The following is a 6,000-nucleotide window of genomic DNA, read 5'->3' as shown; positions in this document are numbered from 1 at the left end:
GCCCTCGACGTATGAACAACTTTTTTTGAAAAAATCCCTAAGCCGCGCGGTCACAATGTCTGCTCAAAATCTGACGTTCTGCAATTCACTCAAAAATGTTGGCAAACTGTTGCAAGTGATTCCCTGAAATGTTTTTCGGTGGAAACAGATGGGTTTTTAGCATCGGAAACAGAATTAGCCCTTGACGTCTGAACAACTTTTTTTGAAAAAATCCCTAAGCCGGGCGGTCACGATTTCTGCTAAAAATCTGACGTTCTGCAATTCACTCAAAAATGTTGGCAAACTGTTGCAAGTGATCCCCTGAAAGGTTTTTTTGGTGGAAACAGATGGGTTTTTATCATCAGAAACAGAATTAGCGCTTGACGTCTGAACAACTTTTTTTGAAAAAATCCCTAAGCCCCGCGGTCACAATTTCTGCTCAAAATCTGACGTTCTGCAATTCACTCAAAAATGTTGGCAAACTGTTGCAAGTGATCCCCTGAAAGGTTTTTTGGTGGAAACAGATGGGTTTTTATCATCGGAAACAGAATTAGCCCTCAACGTCTGAACAACTTTTTTTGAAAAAATCCCTAAGCCGCGCGGTCACAATTTCTGCTCAAAATCTGACGTTCTGCAATTCACTCAGAAATGTTGGCAAACTGTTGCATGTGATCCCCTGAAATGTTTTTCGGTGGAAACAGATTGGTTTTTAGCATCGGAAACAGAATTAGCCCTTGACGTCTGAACAACTTTTTTTGAAAAAATCCATAAGCCGCGCATCACAATTTCTGCTCAAAATCTGACGTTCTGCAAATCACTCAGAAATGTTGGCAAACTGTTGCAAGTGATCCCCTGAAAGGTTTTTTGGTGGAAACAGATGGGTTTTTATCATCGGAAACAGAATTAGCGCTTGACGTCTGAACAACTTTTTTTGAAAAAATCCCTAAGCCGCGCGGTCACAATTTCTGCTCAAAATCTGACGTTCTGCAATTCACTCAAAAATGTTGGCAAACTGTTGCAAGTGATCCCCTGAAATGTTTTTTGGTGGAAACAGATGGGTTTTTATCATCGGAAACAGAATTAGCCCTCGACGTCTGAACAACTTTTTTTGAAAAAATCCCTAAGCCGCGCGGTCACAATTTCTGCTCAAAATCTGACGTTCTGCAATTCACTCAAAAATGTGGGCAAACTGTTGCAAGTGATTCCCTGAAATGTTTTTTGGTGGAAACAGATGGGTTTTTATCATCGGAAACAGAATTAGCGCTTGACGTCTGAACAACTCTTTTTGAAAAAATCCCTAAGTCGCGCGGTCACAATTTCTGCTCAAAATCTGACGTTCTGCAATTCACTCCAAAATGTTGGCAAACTGTTGCAAGTGATCCCCTGAAAGGTTTTTTGGTGGAAACAGATGGGTTTTTATCATCGGAAACAGAATTAGCGCTTGACGTCTGAACAACTTTTTTTGAAAAAATCCCTAAGCCGCGCGGTCACAATTTCTGCTCAAAATCTGACGTTCTGCAATTCACTCAGAAATGTTGGCAAACTGTTGCAAGTGATCCCCTGAAAGGTTTTTTGGTGGAAACAGATGGGTTTTTGTCATCGGAAACAGAATTAGCGCTTGACGTCTGAACAACTTTTTTTGAAAAAATCCCTGAGCCGCGCGGTCACAATTTCTGCTCAAAATCTGATGTTCTGCAATTCACTCAAAAATGTTGGCAAACTGTTGCAAGTGATCCCCTGAAATGTTTTTCGGTGGAAACAGGTGGGTTTTTATCATCGGAAACAGAATTAGCGCTTGACGTCAGAACAACTTTTTTTGAAAAAATCCCTAAGCCGCGCGGTCACAATTTCTGCTCAAAATCTGACATTCTGCAAATCACTCAGAAATGTTGGCAAACTGTTGCAAGTGATCCCCTGAAAGGTTTTTTGGTGGAAACAGATGGGTTTTTATCATCGGAAACAGAATTTGCGCTTGACGTCTGAACAACTTTTTTTGAAAAAATCCCTAAGCCGCGCGGTCAAAATTTCTGCTCAAAATCTGACGTTCTGCAATTCACTCAAAAATGTTGGCAAACTGTTGCAAGTGATCCCCTGAAATGTTTTTTGGTGGAAACAGATGGTTTTTTATCATCGGAAACAGAATTAGCCCTCGACGTATGAACAACTTTTTTTGAAAAAATCCCTAAGCCGCGCGGTCACAATGTCTGCTCAAAATCTGACGTTCTGCAATTCACTCAAAAATGTTGGCAAACTGTTGCAATTGATTCCCTGAAATGTTTTTCGGTGGAAACAGATGGGTTTTTAGCATCGGAAACATAATTAGCCCTTGACGTCTGAACAACTTTTTTTGAAAAAATCCCTAAGCCGGGCGGTCACGATTTCTGCTAAAAATCTGACGTTCTGCAATTCACTCAAAAATGTTGGCAAACTGTTGCAAGTGATCCCCTGAAAGGTTTTTTGGTGGAAACAGATGGGTTTTTATCATCGGAAACAGAATTAGCGCTTGACGTCTGAACAACTTTTTTTGAAAAAATCCCTAAGCCGCGCGGTCACAATTTCTGCTCAAAATCTGACGTTCTGCAATTCACTCAGAAATGTTGGCAAACTGTTGCAAGTGATCCCCTGAAAGGTTTTTTGGTGGAAACAGATGGGTTTTTGTCATCGGAAACAGAATTAGCGCTTGACGTCTGAACAACTTTTTTTGAAAAAATCCCTAAGCCGCGCGGTCACAATTTCTGCTCAAAATCTGATGTTCTGCAATTCACTCAAAAATGTTGGCAAACTGTTGCAAGTGATCCCCTGAAATGTTTTTCGGTGGAAACAGGTGGGTTTTTATCATCGGAAACAGAATTAGCGCTTGACGTCAGAACAACTTTTTTTGAAAAAATCCCTAAGCCGCGCGGTCACAATTTCTGCTCAAAATCTGACGTTCTGCAAATCACTCAGAAATGTTGGCAAACTGTTGCAAGTGATCCCCTGAAAGGTTTTTTGGTGGAAACAGATGGGTTTTTATCATCGGAAACAGAATTAGCGCTTGACGTCTGAACAACTTTTTTTGAAAAAATCCCTAAGCCGCGCGGTCAAAATTTCTGCTCAAAATCTGAAGTTCTGCAATTCACTCAAAAATGTTGGCAAACTGTTGCAAGTGATCCCCTGAAATGTTTTTTGGTGGAAACAGATGGTTTTTTATCATCGGAAACAGAATTAGCCCTCGACGTATGAACAACTTTTTTTGAAAAAATCCCTAAGCCGCGCGGTCACAATGTCTGCTCAAAATCTGACGTTCTGCAATTCACTCAAAAATGTTGGCAAACTGTTGCAAGTGATTCCCTGAAATGTTTTTCGGTGGAAACAGATGGGTTTTTAGCATCGGAAACAGAATTAGCCCTTGACGTCTGAACAACTTTTTTTGAAAAAATCCCTAAGCCGGGCGGTCACGATTTCTGCTAAAAATCTGACGTTCTGCAATTCACTCAAAAATGTTGGCAAACTGTTGCAAGTGATCCCCTGAAAGGTTTTTTTGGTGGAAACAGATGGGTTTTTATCATCAGAAACAGAATTAGCGCTTGACGTCTGAACAACTTTTTTTGAAAAAATCCCTAAGCCCCGCGGTCACAATTTCTGCTCAAAATCTGACGTTCTGCAATTCACTCAAAAATGTTGGCAAACTGTTGCAAGTGATCCCCTGAAAGGTTTTTTGGTGGAAACAGATGGGTTTTTATCATCGGAAACAGAATTAGCCCTCAACGTCTGAACAACTTTTTTTGAAAAAATCCCTAAGCCGCGCGGTCACAATTTCTGCTCAAAATCTGACGTTCTGCAATTCACTCAGAAATGTTGGCAAACTGTTGCATGTGATCCCCTGAAATGTTTTTCGGTGGAAACAGATTGGTTTTTAGCATCGGAAACAGAATTAGCCCTTGACGTCTGAACAACTTTTTTTGAAAAAATCCATAAGCCGCGCATCACAATTTCTGCTCAAAATCTGACGTTCTGCAAATCACTCAGAAATGTTGGCAAACTGTTGCAAGTGATCCCCTGAAAGGTTTTTTGGTGGAAACAGATGGGTTTTTATCATCGGAAACAGAATTAGCGCTTGACGTCTGAACAACTTTTTTTGAAAAAATCCCTAAGCCGCGCGGTCACAATTTCTGCTCAAAATCTGACGTTCTGCAATTCACTCAAAAATGTTGGCAAACTGTTGCAAGTGATCCCCTGAAATGTTTTTTGGTGGAAACAGATGGGTTTTTATCATCGGAAACAGAATTAGCCCTCGACGTCTGAACAACTTTTTTTGAAAAAATCCCTAAGCCGCGCGGTCACAATTTCTGCTCAAAATCTGACGTTCTGCAATTCACTCAAAAATGTGGGCAAACTGTTGCAAGTGATTCCCTGAAATGTTTTTTGGTGGAAACAGATGGGTTTTTATCATCGGAAACAGAATTAGCGCTTGACGTCTGAACAACTCTTTTTGAAAAAATCCCTAAGTCGCGCGGTCACAATTTCTGCTCAAAATCTGACGTTCTGCAATTCACTCCAAAATGTTGGCAAACTGTTGCAAGTGATCCCCTGAAAGGTTTTTTGGTGGAAACAGATGGGTTTTTATCATCGGAAACAGAATTAGCGCTTGACGTCTGAACAACTTTTTTTGAAAAAATCCCTAAGCCGCGCGGTCACAATTTCTGCTCAAAATCTGACGTTCTGCAATTCACTCAGAAATGTTGGCAAACTGTTGCAAGTGATCCCCTGAAAGGTTTTTTGGTGGAAACAGATGGGTTTTTGTCATCGGAAACAGAATTAGCGCTTGACGTCTGAACAACTTTTTTTGAAAAAATCCCTAAGCCGCGCGGTCACAATTTCTGCTCAAAATCTGATGTTCTGCAATTCACTCAAAAATGTTGGCAAACTGTTGCAAGTGATCCCCTGAAATGTTTTTCGGTGGAAACAGGTGGGTTTTTATCATCGGAAACGGAATTAGCGCTTGACGTCTGAACAACTTTTTTTGAAAAAATCCCTAAGCCGCGCGGTCACAATTTCTGCTAAAAATCTGATGTTCTGCAATTCACTCAAAAATGTTGGCAAACTGTTGCAAGTGATCCCCTGAAATGTTTTTCGGTGGAAACAGGTGGGTTTTTATCATCGGAAACGGAATTAGCGCTTGACGTCTGAACAACTTTTTTTGAAAAAATCCCTAAGCCGCGCGGTCACGATTTCTGCTCAAAATCTGACGTTCTGCAATTCACTCAAAAATGTTGGCAAACTGTTGCAAGTGATTCCCTGAAATGTTTTTTGGTGGAAACAGATGGGTTTTTATCATCGGAAACAGAATTAGCGCTTGACGTCTGAACAACTTTTTTTGAAAAAATCCCTAAGCCGCGCGGTCACAATTTCTGCTCAAAATCTGACGTTCTGCAATTCACTCAAAAATGTTGGCAAACTGTTGCAAGTGATCCCCTGAAATGTTTTTCGGTGGAAACAGATGGGTTTTTAGCATTGGAAACAGAATTAGCCCTTGACGTCTGAACAACTTTTTTTTGAAAAAATTCCTAAGCCGCGCGGTCACAATTTCTGCTCAAAATCTGACGTTCTGCAAGTCACTCAAAAATGTTGGCAAACTGTTGCAAGTGATTCCATGAAATGTTTTTCGGTGGAAACAGATGGGTTTTTAGCACCGGAAACAGAATTAGCCCTTGACGTCTGAACAACTTTTTTTGAAAAAATCCCTAAGCCGCGCGGTCACAATTTCTGCTCAAAATCTGACGTTCTGCAATTCACTCAAAAATGTTGGCAAACTGTTGCAAGTGATCCCCTGAAAGGTTTTTTGGTGGAAACAGATGGGTTTTTATCATCGGAAACAGAATTAGCGCTTGACGTCTGAACAACTTTTTTTGAAAAAATCCCTAAGCCGCGCAGTCACAATTTCTGCTCAAAATCTGACGTTCTGCAATTCACTCAGAAATGTTGGCAAACTGTTGCAAGTGATCCCCTGAAAGGTTTTTTGGTGGAAACAGATGGGTTTTT

Source organism: Podarcis liolepis (genome assembly GCF_965112155.1).
Source record: "Podarcis liolepis genome assembly, contig: HAP1_SCAFFOLD_22, whole genome shotgun sequence".
In the NCBI taxonomy this organism is placed as follows: domain Eukaryota; kingdom Metazoa; phylum Chordata; class Lepidosauria; order Squamata; family Lacertidae; genus Podarcis; species Podarcis liolepis.
Note: the sequence above shows the minus strand (reverse complement) of the source record.